The sequence below is a fragment of the Amblyomma mixtum genome, unplaced genomic scaffold (assembly GCF_055824585.1).
Source record: "Amblyomma mixtum isolate Tamu unplaced genomic scaffold, ASM5582458v1 scaffold_17, whole genome shotgun sequence".
NCBI classification, from domain to species: Eukaryota; Metazoa; Arthropoda; class Arachnida; order Ixodida; family Ixodidae; genus Amblyomma; species Amblyomma mixtum.
In genome coordinates, this window is record NW_028317706.1 from 259,047 (window position 1) to 273,685 (window position 14,639).

The window sequence follows — 14,639 nt, forward strand, 5'->3', positions numbered from 1 at the left end:
CACCGTAATTGTCCTCCAAGGCTTCGAAACCAGTAGACCGGTGGCTTGGAAGCGAAGGGTAAAATTTGTGAATAGGTTTTCTCGGAAAGGAAATGCGCCGTATCTGTTTTCCACAGACCCGAAACCAATAAGCGGGGGCACGGAAAGCAGAGGGTAAATTTTGTGATTGGTTTTTGAGGAAAAGAAATGCGCCGTATCTGTCCTCCAAAGCTTCGAAACCAGTAGACCGGGGGCTTGGAAGCGAAGGGTGAAATTTGTGAATAGGTTTTTGAGGAAAAGAAATGCGCCGTATCTGTTTTCCACAGCTCCGAAACCAATCCGCGGGGGCTCGGAAAGCGGAGGGTAAAATTTGTGAATAAGTTTTTGAGGAAAGGAAATGCACCGCATCTGTTCCACAGCCTCGAAACCAATACGCGGGGGCACGCGAAGCACAGGGTAAATTTTGTGATTGGTTTTTGAGGAAAAGAAATGCGCCGTATCTCTCCTCCAAAGCTTCGAAACCAGTAGACTGGTGGCTTGGAAGCTAAGGGTAAAATTTGTGAATAGGTTTTTGAGGAAAGGAAATGCGCCGTATTTGTCTTCCACAGCCCCGAAACCAATATGCCGGGGCACGGAAAGCAGAGGGTAAATTTTGTGATTGGTTTTGAGGAAAAGAAATGCGCCGTATCTGTCCTCCAAAGCTTCGAAACCAGTGGACCGGGGGCTTGGAAGCGAAGAGTAAAATTTGTGAATAGGTTTTTGAGGAAAGGAAATGCGCCGGATTTGTTTTCCACAGCCCCGAAACCAATACGCGGGGGCACGGAAAGCAGAGGGTAAATTTTGTGATTGGTTTTTGAGGAAAAGAAATACGCCGTATCTGTCCTCCAATGCTTCGAAACCAGAAGACCAGGGGCATGGAAGCGAAGGGTAAAATTTGTGAATAGGTTTTCTAGGAAAGGAAATGCGCCGTATCTGTTTTCCACAGCCCCGAAACCAATATGCGGGGGCACGGAAAGCAGAGGGTAAATTTTGTGATTGGTTTTGAGGAAAAGAAATGCGCCGTATCTGTCCTCCAAAGCTTCGAAACCAGTAGACCGGGGGCTTGGAAGCGAAGGGTAAAATTTGTGAATAGGTTTTTGAGGAAACGAAATGCGCCGTATCTGTTTTCCACAGCCCCGAAACCAATACGCGGGGGCACGGAAAGCAGAGGGTAAAATTTCTTCATTGGTTTTTGAGGAAAGAAATGCGCCGTATCTGTCCTCCAAAGCTTCGAAACCAGTAGACCGGGGGCTTGGAAGCGAAGGGTAAAATTTGTGAATAGGTTTTGATGAAAGGAAATGCGCCGTATCTGTTTTCCACAGCCCCGAAACCAATACGCGGGGGCACGGAAAGCAGAGGTTAAATTTTGTGATTGGTTTTTGAGGAAAAGAAATGCCCCATATCTGTCCTCCAAAGCTTAGAAACCAGTAGACCGGGGGCTTGGAAGCGAAGGGTAAAATTTCTGAATAGGTTTTTGAGGAAAGGAAATGCGCCGTATCTGTTTTCCACAGCCCCGAAACCAATACGCGGGGGCACGGAAAGCAGAGGGTAAATTTTGTGATTGGTTTTTGAGGAAAAGAAATGCGCCGTATCTGTCCTCCAAAGCTTCGAAAAAAGTAGACAGGGAGCTTGGAAGCGAAGGGTAAAATTTGTGAATAGGTTTTTGAGGAAAGGAAATGCGCCGTAATCTGTTTTCCACAGCCCCGAAACCAATACGCGGGGGCACGGAAAGCAGAGGGTAAATTTTGTGATTGGTTTTTGATGAAAGGAAATGCGCCGTATCTGTTTTCCACAGCCCCGAAACCAATACGCGGGGGCACGGAAAGCAGAGGTTAAATTTTGTGATTGGTTTTTGCGGACTATAAATGCGCCGTATCTGTCCTCCAAAGCTTAGAAACCAGTAGACCGGGGGCTTGGAAGCGAAGGGTAAATTTTGTGAATAGGTTTTTGAGGAAAGGAAATGCGCCGTATCTGTTTTCCACAGCCCCGAAACCAATACGCGGGGGCACGGAAAGCAGAGGGTAAATTTTGTGATTGGTTTTTGAGGAAAAGAAATGCGCCGTATCTGTTTTCCACAGCCCCGAAACCAATACGCGGGGGCACGGAAAGCAGAGGGTAAATTTTGTGATTGGTTTTTGAGGAAAAGAAATGCGCCGTATCTGTCCTCCAAAGCTTCGAAAAAAGTAGACAGGGAGCTTGGAAGCGAAGGGTAAAATTTGTGAATAGGTTTTTGAGGAAAGGAAATGCGCCGTAATCTGTTTTCCACAGCCCCGAAACCAATACGCGGGGGCACGGAAAGCAGAGGGTAAATTTTGTGATTGGTTTTTGATGAAAGGAAATGCGCCGTATCTGTTTTCCACAGCCCCGAAACCAATACGCGGGGGCACGGAAAGCAGAGGTTAAATTTTGTGATTGGTTTTTGCGGAAAATAAATGCGCCGTATCTGTCCTCCAAAGCTTAGAAACCAGTAGACCGGGGGCTTGGAAGCGAAGGGTAAATTTTGTGAATAGGTTTTTGAGGAAAGGAAATGCACCATATCTGTTTTCCACAGCCCCGAAACCAATACGCGGGGGCACGGAAAGCAGAGGGTAAATTTTGTGATTGGTTTTTGAGGAAAAGAAATGCGCCGTATCTGTCCTCCAAAGCTTAGAAACCAGTAGACCGGGGGCTTGGAAGAGAAGGGTAAAATTTTTGAATACCTTTTTGAGGAAAGGAAATGCGCCGTATCTGTTTTCCACAGCCCCGAAACCAATACGCGGGGGCACGGAAAGCAGAGGGTAAATTTTGTGATTGGTTTTTGAGGAAAAGAAATGCGCCGTATCTGTCCTCCAAAGCTTCGAAAAAAGTAGACAGGGAGCTTGGAAGCGAAGGGTAAAATTTGTGAATAGGTTTTTGTTGTGTCCCCTTATTGCTTTTGTGTGTGTGCGCCCCCGCGTCCTCCTCCTAACGACAGTTCGCATCCTCCTCCTAACGACCACTCAATCCTCCTCCTAACGACCACCCGCATCCTCCTCCTAACGACCGCTTGCCCCTCGTCGCACGCTGTCGCCGGATGCCCCCCCACGGTGCGCCCCCGCACCCTCCTCCTGTTCTGGGAAGCCACTCCCTCCCGTGGACGCTTCTTCGCTCCCTCCTTTCTTCGGGCGGCCAGTTCGGCTCCTGCCTCGGTCGACGCTGGTCGCACCCTCATCGGCTTTAAATAAACGAAGTCTTAAAGTACCGTGTGCGTCTTTCGCTGCATTCAACACAGCGACCGGACACGACAGTGGCGACGAGAAAGTGAATTCGACCCGCGCTACGCAACGCTATTGACAAGCCATGGCTACGCGAGGGTTTCCCAATCAGATACCAGAATTCAACGGCTCATCGTGGTCATCGTGGGTTGGACGCCTTCAGTTCTACTTTGAAGCTAACAACATCACAGACCCAGCCTTGAAGAGGGCCAACCTGCTGACGCTGTGCGGGGAGCAGACCTACGATACTGTCTGCGCCCTTATTCAGCCAAGCACACCAGCGGCAGTGTCTTACGACGACATCGTAAAAGCACTGCAAAAGCACTACGACCCAAGGCCATCCGAGGTCTACAGCCGGGCTCGCTTCCAACGACGAGATCAACTGGAAGGAGAAACAGTGAGCGCCTACGTAGCAGCGCTCAAGAAGCTCGCTGCCGACTGCAACTTTGGAACGCTGTCGACAACAGCTACCGGGCAGGAAATGGACGCAGCTTCTTCTGCTAACACCACCATGCTTCCCTTGGACGTGATGTTACGCGACAGATTTGTGTGCGGACTGAGTGACGAGTCACTGCAGCAGCGCCTGTTCGCTGAGAAGGACCTCACATTCAGCAAAGCTTAAGACATCACCGTTCGAGCGGAGAGCACCGGTCACCAGCAGAGAGGGATTCGCCGGAACACCGAGCCGGTACACCAGACAAGCAACCAGGTGCGCAAGCCTTCTGTTGTTGTAAAATCGGTCAAAAAGGCACAACGCTGCTGGCGGTGTGACGACCAACACAACCCCCAGGGATGTCGATTCCAGTCAGCCACGTGTAATTTTTGCCACAAGCGAGGGCATATCGAAAGAGCATGCATTACGAAACGGAGACTTGCCAAGATAAAGTCACCTTCCCAGCCTAATCACAGCGTCAACGCCTCAGAGAATACGCCGCTATCTGATCTCCATGGAACAACATCAGCAACACCATCTGTGTTGTTCGACCTGAACACCATGAATCTCGGCACGCGACCGAAGATTTTTACAGAAGTAAGCGTACATCACCAGCTGATTAAGTTCGAGGTGGACTCCGGCGCAGCCTGTACTCTGATCAGTGAGGACACGTTCCGAACTTCATGGCCATCTGACGCACCCGCCCTGCAACAAGACGACACGCACCTGCGAACGTGGTCAGGACAGAATCTGCCACTATTGGGCTCTGCCAACGTGCAGGTTAACTACAACGGCCAGACCCATACGCTACCTCTGCTTGTTGTGAAGGGCACAGGATCAAGCCTTCTAGGGAGAAACTGGTTTTCTCCACTAGGCGTGATGATATGCGGCATACACCAGACGCCGAGCCAGAACATGCTCTCAGCGTACGACTACGCTCTGGTCTACCGCAATGGGAGTAAACATCAAAACGCCGATGCGCTAAGCCGTCTGCCACTAGACGCAACTGTTGACGAACCATTTCCACCAGGAGACGTTCTGATGTTCGAAGCACTGCCAGAACCTCCGCTTACAGCAGGCACAGTTGCGGCATCTACGCAGAAGTGCGCAGCTCTCCGGCTAGTTTACACAGCTGTTCAACAAGGCAACGTGCATAAACTCAAAGGGGACAACTTCGACGCTTACCGCAGGCGAGCTACAGAGTTGAGCACCCATCGCGGCTGCATCATATTTGGGTCCCGAGTTGTGATGCCGAGAGAACTACGCGCACAAGCTATGTCTCTCATCCACGCCGGACATCGGGGCATCGTTGCAATGAAAAAGTGTGCCAGAAGCTACATGTGGTGGCCTGGCATTGACAACGACATCGAAACAGTGGTGCGAGAATGCAAGCCTTGCCAGAGCAGCCGGAGCGCCCCGCCAAAAGCTCCTGTCCCAGAATGGGAAAAGCCAGACACACCATGGCACACACTGCACATTGATTTTGCAGGACCAATTGAGGGCTGCACTTTCCTTGTGGTCGTAGATGCCTACACAAAGTGGCTTGAGATAAGGCAAATGGGACAGACGACTTCGGCAGCAGTCATTGACAACCTCCGATCACTATTTGCAACGTTCGGCCTGCCACGCAAGGTAGTATCTGACAACGGAACACCGTTTGTGTCTGCGGAGATTCTCAAGTTTTATCGCGACAACGGGATCTCATCAGTTACATCGGCCCCCTACCACCCAGCGACAAACGGACAAGCCGAGCGCTACGTAGCCGAGCTAAAACGCGCCCTTGAAAGAGATCAGACAGGCTCGCTGCAGCGCCGCCTTGCGCGCTTTCTCTTCAAGCAGCACACGACGGTTCAGAGCACAACAGGCGAGACCCCCTCGAAAATGATGTTCGAGCGTGAAATGCGAACCCAGCTCACAGCCATCCTCCCCGAGCCAAAGGCAGAGACGTTCCGGGAAGAAAAAGCAATTCCGCGCTGCGGCACGCTTAATGAGGGGCAGCGCGTCCTCGCCCGACAGTTTCTGAAAAAGCCACACTGGGAGGAAGCTACAATTGTCAGACGCATAGGCCTGCGCTCTTGGCTCGTCAACATACATGGCACAGTAGCACGCCGACATCTCAACCAGCTGCGTAGATTTACGACGCCGTCTGAGAGCTGTCCGCCAGCGGAGAGAACACGTGCACCATCTTTCCACATAGCCTGGCACCTCATCCCGGAAGAAGAGACTTCGCCCAGGACAGACCTAGGAGACACAGCGAACAACAGCCAGCCTACAAGTGTTTCTCCCCCGAGCGCACAAAGCCAGCGCGCCTCCACGCGTGAGCGCCGACCCCCTGCACGATACCAGGCAACTTTTTAAGGGGGAAGGAAGTGTTGTGTCCCCTTATTGCTTTTGTGTGTGTGCGCCCCCGCGTCCTCCTCCTAACGACAGTTCGCATCCTCCTCCTAACGACCACTCAATCCTCCTCCTAACGACCACCCGCATCCTCCTCCTAACGACCGCTTGCCCCTCGTCGCACGCTGTCGCCGGATGCCCCCCCACGGTGCGCCCCCGCACCCTCCTCCTGTTCTGGGAAGCCACTCCCTCCCGTGGACGCTTCTTCGCTCCCTCCTTTCTTCGGGCGGCCAGTTCGGCTCCTGCCTCGGTCGACGCTGGTCGCACCCTCATCGGCTTTAAATAAACGAAGTCTTAAAGTACCGTGTGCGTCTTTCGCTGCATTCAACACAGCGACCGGACACGACAGTTTTTGAGGAAAGGAAATGCGCCGTAATCTGTTTTCCACAGCCCCGAAACCAATACGCGGGGGCACGGAAAGCAGAGGGTAAATTTTGTGATTGGTTTTTGAGGAAAAGAAATGCGCCGTATCTGTCCTCCAAAGCTTAGAAACCAGTAGACCGGAGCATGGAAGCGAAGTGTAAAATTTGAGAATAGGTTTTCTAGGAAAGGAAATGCGCCGTATCTGTTTTCCACAGCCCCGAAACCAATATGCGGGGGCACGGAAAGCAGAGGGTAAATTTTGTGATTGGTTTTGAGGAAAAGAAATGCGCCGTATCTGTCCTCCAAAGCTTAGAAACCAGTAGACCGGGGGCTTGGAAGAGAAGGGTAAAATTTTTGAATACGTTTTTGAGGAAAGGAAATGCGCCGTATCTGTTTTCCACAGCCCCGAAACCAATACGCGGGGGCACGGAAAGCAGAGGGAAATTTTGTGATTGGTTTTTGAGGAAAAGAAATGCGCCGTATCTGTCCTCCAAAGCTTCGAAACCAGTAGACCGGGGGCTTGGAAGCGAAGGGTAAAATTTTTGAATAGGTTTTTGAGGAAAGGAAATGCGCCGTATCTGTTTTCCACAGCCCCGAAACCAATACGCGGGGGCACAGAAAGCAGAGGGTAAATTTTGTGATTGGTTTTTGAGGAAAAGAAATGCACCGTAATTGTCCTCCAAGGCTTCGAAACCAGTAGACCGGTGGCTTGGAAGCGAAGGGTAAAATTTGTGAATAGGTTTTCTCGGAAAGGAAATGCGCCGTATCTGTTTTCCACAGACCCGAAACCAATAAGCGGGGGCACGGAAAGCAGAGGGTAAATTTTGTGATTGGTTTTTGAGGAAAAGAAATGCGCCGTATCTGTCCTCCAAAGCTTCGAAACCAGTAGACCGGGGGCTTGGAAGCGAAGGGTGAAATTTGTGAATAGGTTTTTGAGGAAAAGAAATGCGCCGTATCTGTTTTCCACAGCTCCGAAACCAATCCGCGGGGGCTCGGAAAGCGGAGGGTAAAATTTGTGAATAAGTTTTTGAGGAAAGGAAATCCACCGCATCTGTTTTCCACAGCCTCGAAACCAATACGCGGGGGCACGCGAAGCACAGGGTAAATTTTGTGATTGGTTTTTGAGGAAAAGAAATGCGCCGTATCTCTCCTCCAAAGCTTCGAAACCAGTAGACTGGTGGCTTGGAAGCTAAGGGTAAAATTTGTGAATAGGTTTTTGAGGAAAGGAAATGCGCCGTATTTGTCTTCCACAGCCCCGAAACCAATATGCCGGGGCACGGAAAGCAGAGGGTAAATTTTGTGATTGGTTTTTGAGGAAAAGAAATACGCCGTATCTGTCCTCCAATGCTTCGAAACCAGAAGACCAGGGGCATGGAAGCGAAGGGTAAAATTTGTGAATAGGTTTTCTAGGAAAGGAAATGCGCCGTATCTGTTTTCCACAGCCCCGAAACCAATATGCGGGGGCACGGAAAGCAGAGGGTAAAATTTGTGATTGGTTTTGAGGAAAAGAAATGCGCCGTATCTGTCCTCCAAAGCTTCGAAACCAGTAGACCGGGGGCTTGGAAGCGAAGGGTAAAATTTGTGAATAGGTTTTTGAGGAAACGAAATGCGCCGTATCTGTTTTCCACAGCCCCGAAACCAATACGCGGGGGCACGGAAAGCAGAGGGTAAAATTTCTTCATTGGTTTTTGAGGAAAGAAATGCGCGATATCTGTCCTCCAAAGCTTCGAAACCAGTAGACCGGGGGCTTGGAAGCGAAGGGTAAAATTTGTGAATAGGTTTTGATGAAAGGAAATGCGCCGTATCTGTTTTCCACAGCCCCGAAACCAATACGCGGGGGCACGGAAAGCAGAGGTTAAATTTTGTGATTGGTTTTTGAGGAAAAGAAATGCCCCATATCTGTCCTCCAAAGCTTAGAAACCAGTAGACCGGGGGCTTGGAAGCGAAGGGTAAAATTTCTGAATAGGTTTTTGAGGAAAGGAAATGCGCCGTATCTGTTTTCCACAGCCCCGAAACCAATACGCGGGGGCACGGAAAGCAGAGGGTAAATTTTGTGATTGGTTTTTGAGGAAAAGAAATGCGCCGTATCTGTCCTCCAAAGCTTCGAAAAAAGTAGACAGGGAGCTTGGAAGCGAAGGGTAAAATTTGTGAATAGGTTTTTGAGGAAAGGAAATGCGCCGTAATCTGTTTTCCACAGCCCCGAAACCAATACGCGGGGGCACAGAAAGCAGAGGGTAAATTTTGTGATTGGTTTTTGAGGAAAAGAAATGCACCGTAATTGTCCTCCAAGGCTTCGAAACCAGTAGACCGGTGGCTTGGAAGCGAAGGGTAAAATTTGTGAATAGGTTTTCTCGGAAAGGAAATGCGCCGTATCTGTTTTCCACAGACCCGAAACCAATAAGCGGGGGCACGGAAAGCAGAGGGTAAATTTTGTGATTGGTTTTTGAGGAAAAGAAATGCGCCGTATCTGTCCTCCAAAGCTTCGAAACCAGTAGACCGGGGGCTTGGAAGCGAAGGGTGAAATTTGTGAATAGGTTTTTGAGGAAAAGAAATGCGCCGTATCTGTTTTCCACAGCTCCGAAACCAATCCGCGGGGGCTCGGAAAGCGGAGGGTAAAATTTGTGAATAAGTTTTTGAGGAAAGGAAATCCACCGCATCTGTTTTCCACAGCCTCGAAACCAATACGCGGGGGCACGCGAAGCACAGGGTAAATTTTGTGATTGGTTTTTGAGGAAAAGAAATGCGCCGTATCTCTCCTCCAAAGCTTCGAAACCAGTAGACTGGTGGCTTGGAAGCTAAGGGTAAAATTTGTGAATAGGTTTTTGAGGAAAGGAAATGCGCCGTATTTGTCTTCCACAGCCCCGAAACCAATATGCCGGGGCACGGAAAGCAGAGGGTAAATTTTGTGATTGGTTTTTGAGGAAAAGAAATACGCCGTATCTGTCCTCCAATGCTTCGAAACCAGAAGACCAGGGGCATGGAAGCGAAGGGTAAAATTTGTGAATAGGTTTTCTAGGAAAGGAAATGCGCCGTATCTGTTTTCCACAGCCCCGAAACCAATATGCGGGGGCACGGAAAGCAGAGGGTAAAATTTGTGATTGGTTTTGAGGAAAAGAAATGCGCCGTATCTGTCCTCCAAAGCTTCGAAACCAGTAGACCGGGGGCTTGGAAGCGAAGGGTAAAATTTGTGAATAGGTTTTTGAGGAAACGAAATGCGCCGTATCTGTTTTCCACAGCCCCGAAACCAATACGCGGGGGCACGGAAAGCGGAGGGTAAAATTTCTTCATTGGTTTTTGAGGAAAGAAATGCGCGATATCTGTCCTCCAAAGCTTCGAAACCAGTAGACCGGGGGCTTGGAAGCGAAGGGTAAAATTTGTGAATAGGTTTTGATGAAAGGAAATGCGCCGTATCTGTTTTCCACAGCCCCGAAACCAATACGCGGGGGCACGGAAAGCAGAGGTTAAATTTTGTGATTGGTTTTTGAGGAAAAGAAATGCCCCATATCTGTCCTCCAAAGCTTAGAAACCAGTAGACCGGGGGCTTGGAAGCGAAGGGTAAAATTTCTGAATAGGTTTTTGAGGAAAGGAAATGCGCCGTATCTGTTTTCCACAGCCCCGAAACCAATACGCGGGGGCACGGAAAGCAGAGGGTAAATTTTGTGATTGGTTTTTGAGGAAAAGAAATGCGCCGTATCTGTCCTCCAAAGCTTCGAAAAAAGTAGACAGGGAGCTTGGAAGCGAAGGGTAAAATTTGTGAATAGGTTTTTGAGGAAAGGAAATGCGCCGTAATCTGTTTTCCACAGCCCCGAAACCAATACGCGGGGGCACGGAAAGCAGAGGGTAAATTTTGTGATTGGTTTTTGATGAAAGGAAATGCGCCGTATCTGTTTTCCACAGCCCCGAAACCAATACGCGGGGGCACGGAAAGCAGAGGTTAAATTTTGTGATTGGTTTTCGCGGAAAATAAATGCGCCGTATCTGTCCTCCAAAGCTTCGAAACCAGTAGACCGGGGGCTTGGAAGCGAAGGGTAAATTTTGTGAATAGGTTTTTGAGGAAAGGAAATGCGCCGTATCTGTTTTCCACAGCCCCGAAACCAATACGCGGGGGCACAGAAAGCAGAGGGTAAATTTTGTGATTGGTTTTTGAGGAAAAGAAATGCACCGTAATTGTCCTCCAAGGCTTCGAAACCAGTAGACCGGTGGCTTGGAAGCGAAGGGTAAAATTTGTGAATAGGTTTTCTCGGAAAGGAAATGCGCCGTATCTGTTTTCCACAAACCCGAAACCAATAAGCGGGGGCACGGAAAGCAGAGGGTAAATTTTGTTATTGGTTTTTGAGGAAAAGAAATGCGCCGTATCTCTCCTCCAAAGCTTCGAAACCAGTAGACTGGTGGCTTGGAAGCTAAGGGTAAAATTTGTGAATAGGTTTTTGAGGAAAGGAAATGCGCCGTATTTGTCTTCCACAGCCCCGAAACCAATATGCCGGGGCACGGAAAGCAGAGGGTAAATTTTGTGATTGGTTTTGAGGAAAAGAAATGCGCCGGATCTGTCCTCCAAAGCTTCGAAACCAGTGGACCGGGGGCTTGGAAGCGAACAGTAAAATTTGTGAATAGGTTTTTGAGGAAAGGAAATGCGCCGGATTTGTTTTCCACAGCCCCGAAACCAATACGCGGGGGCACGGAAAGCAGAGGGTAAATTTTGTGATTGGTTTTTGAGGAAAAGAAATACGCCGTATCTGTCCTCCAATGCTTCGAAACCAGAAGACCAGGGGCATGGAAGCGAAGGATAAAATTTGTGAATAGTTTTCTAGGAAAGGAAATGCGCCGTATCTGTTTTCCACAGCCCCGAAACCAATATGCGGGGGCACGGAAAGCAGAGGGTAAATTTTGTGATTGGTTTTGAGGAAAAGAAATGCGCCGTATCTGTCCTCCAAAGCTTCGAAACCAGTAGACCGGGGGCTTGGAAGCGAAGGGTAAAATTTGTGAATAGGTTTTTGAGGAAACGAAATGCGCCGTATCTGTTTTCCACAGCCCCGAAACCAATACGCGGGGGCACGGAAAGCAGAGGGTAAAATTTCTTCATTGGTTTTTGAGGAAAGAAATGCGCCGTATCTGTCCTCCAAAGCTTCGAAACCAGTAGACCGGGGGCTTGGAAGCGAAGGGTAAAATTTGTGAATAGGTTTTGATGAAAGGAAATGCGCCGTATCTGTTTTCCACAGCCCCGAAACCAATACGCGGGGGCACGGAAAGCAGAGGTTAAATTTTGTGATTGGTTTTTGAGGAAAAGAAATGCCCCATATCTGCCCTCCAAAGCTTAGAAACCAGTAGACCGGGGGCTTGGAAGCGAAGGGTAAAATTTCTGAATAGGTTTTTGAGGAAAGGAAATGCGCCGTATCTGTTTTCCACAGCCCCGAAACCAATACGCGGGGGCACGGAAAGCAGAGGGTAAATTTTGTGATTGGTTTTTGAGGAAAAGAAATGCGCCGTATCTGTCCTCCAAAGCTTCGAAAAAAGTAGTCAGGGAGCTTGGAAGCGAAGGGTAAAATTTGTGAATAGGTTTTTGAGGAAAGGAAATGCGCCGTAATCTGTTTTCCACAGCCCCGAAACCAATACGCGGGGGCACGGAAAGCAGAGGGTAAATTTTGTGATTGGTTTTTGATGAAAGGAAATGCGCCGTATCTGTTTTCCACAGCCCCGAAACCAATACGCGGGGGCACGGAAAGCAGAGGTTAAATTTTGTGATTGGTTTTTGCGGAAAATAAATGCGCCGTATCTGTCCTCCAAAGCTTAGAAACCAGTAGACCGGGGGCTTGGAAGCGAAGGGTAAATTTTGTGAATAGGTTTTTGAGGAAAGGAAATGCGCTGTATCTGTTTTCCACAGCCCCGAAACCAATACGCGGGGGCACAGAAAGCAGAGGGTAAATTTTGTGATTGGTTTTTGAGGAAAAGAAATGCGCCGTATCTGTTTTCCACAGCCCCGAAACCAATACGCGGGGGCACGGAAAGCAGAGGGTAAATTTTGTGATTGGTGTTTGAGGAAAAGAAATGCGCCGTATCTGTCCTCCAAAGCTTCGAAACCAGTAGACCGGGGGCTCAGAAGCGAAGGGTAAAATTTGTGAATAGGTTTTGATGAAAGGAAATGCGCCGTATCTGTTTTCCACAGCCCCGAAACCAATACGCGGGGGCACTGAAAGCAGAGGTGAAATTTTGTGATTGGTTTTTGAGGAAAAGAAATGCCCCATATCTGTCCTCCAAAGCTTAGAAACCAGTAGACCGGGGGCTTGGAAGCGAAGGGTAAAATTTCTGAATAGGTTTTTGAGGAAAGGAAATGCGCCGTATCTGTTTTCCACAGCCCCGAAACCAATACGCGGGGGCACGGAAAGCAGAGGGTAAATTTTGTGATTGGTTTATGAGGAAAAGAAATGCGCCGTATCTGTCCTCCAAAGCTTCGAAAAAAGTAGACAGGGAGCTTGGAAGCGAAGGGTAAAATTTGTGAATAGGTTTTTGAGGAAAGGAAATGCGCCGTAATCTGTTTTCCACAGCCCCGAAACCAATACGCGGGGGCACGGAAAGCAGAGGGTAAATTTTGTGATTGGTTTTTGATGAAAGGAAATGCGCCGTATCTGTTTTCCACAGCCCCGAAACCAATACGCGGGGGCACGGAAAGCAGAGGTTAAATTTTGTGATTGGTTTTTGCGGAAAATAAATGCGCCGTATCTGTCCTCCAAAGCTTAGAAACCAGTAGACCGGGGGCTTGGAAGCGAAGGGTAAATTTTGTGAATAGGTTTTTGAGGAAAGGAAATGCGCCGTATCTGTTTTCCACAGCCCCGAAACTAATACGCGGGGGCACGGAAAGCAGAGGGTAAATTTTGTGATTGGTTTTTGAGGAAAAGAAATGCGCCGTATCTGTCTTCCAAAGCTTAGAAACCAGTAGACCGGGGGCTTGGAAGAGAAGGGTAAAATTTTTGAATACGTTTTTGAGGAAAGGAAATGGGCCGTATCTGTTTTCCACAGCGCTGAAACCAATACGCGGGGGCACGGAAAGCAGAGGGTAAATTTTGTGATTGGTTTTTGAGGAAAAGAAATGCGCCGTATCTGTCCTCCAAAGCTTCGAAACCAGTAGACAGGGAGCTTGGAAGCGAAGGTTAAAATTTGTGAATAGGGTTTTGAGGAAAGGAAATGCGCCGTATCTGTTTTCCACAGCCCCGAAACCAATACGCGGGGGCACGGAAAGCAGAGGGAAAATTTTGTGATTGGTTTTTGAGGAAAAGAAATGCGCCGTATCTGTCCTCCAAAGCTTCGAAACCAGTAGACCGGGGGCTTGGAAGCGAAGGGTAAAATTTTTGAATAGGTTTTTGAGGAAAGGAAATGCGCCGTATCTGTTTTCCACAGCCCCGAAACCAATACGCGAAGGCACAGAAAGCAGAGGGTAAATTTTGTGATTGGTTTTTGAGGAAAAGAAATGCACCGTAATTGTCCTCCAAGGCTTCGAAACCAGTAGACCGGTGGCTTGGAAGCGAAGGGTAAAATTTGTGAATAGGTTTTCTCGGAAAGGAAATGCGCCGTATCTGTTTTCCGCAGACCCGAAACCAATAAGCGGGGGCACGGAAAGCAGAGGGTAAATTTTGTGATTGGTATTTGAGGAAAAGAAATGCGCCGTATCTGTCCTCCAAAGCTTCGAAACCAGTAGACCGGGGGCTTGGAAGCGAAGGGTGAAATTTGTGAATAGGTTTTTGAGGAAAAGAAATGCGCCTTATCTGTTTTCCACAGCTCCGAAACCAATCCGCGGGGGCTCGGAAAGCGGAGGGTAAAATTTGTGAATAAGTTTTTGAGGAAAGGAAATGCACCGCATCTGTTTTCCACAGCCTCGAAACCAATACGCGGGGGCACGCGAAGCACAGGGTAAATTTTGTGATTGGTTTTTGAGGAAAAGAAATGCGCCGTATCTCTCCTCCAAAGCTTCGAAACCAGTAGACTGGTGGCTTGGAAGCTAAGGGTAAAATTTGTGAATAGGTTTTTGAGGAAAGGAAATGCGCCGTATCTGTTTTCCACAGCCCCGAAACCAATACGCGGGGGCACGGAAAGCAGAGGGTAAATTTTGTGATTGGTTTTTGAGGAAAAGAAATGCGCCGTATCTGTCCTCCAAAGCTTAGAAACCAGTAGACCGGGGGCTTGGAAGAGAAGGGTAAAATTTTTGAATA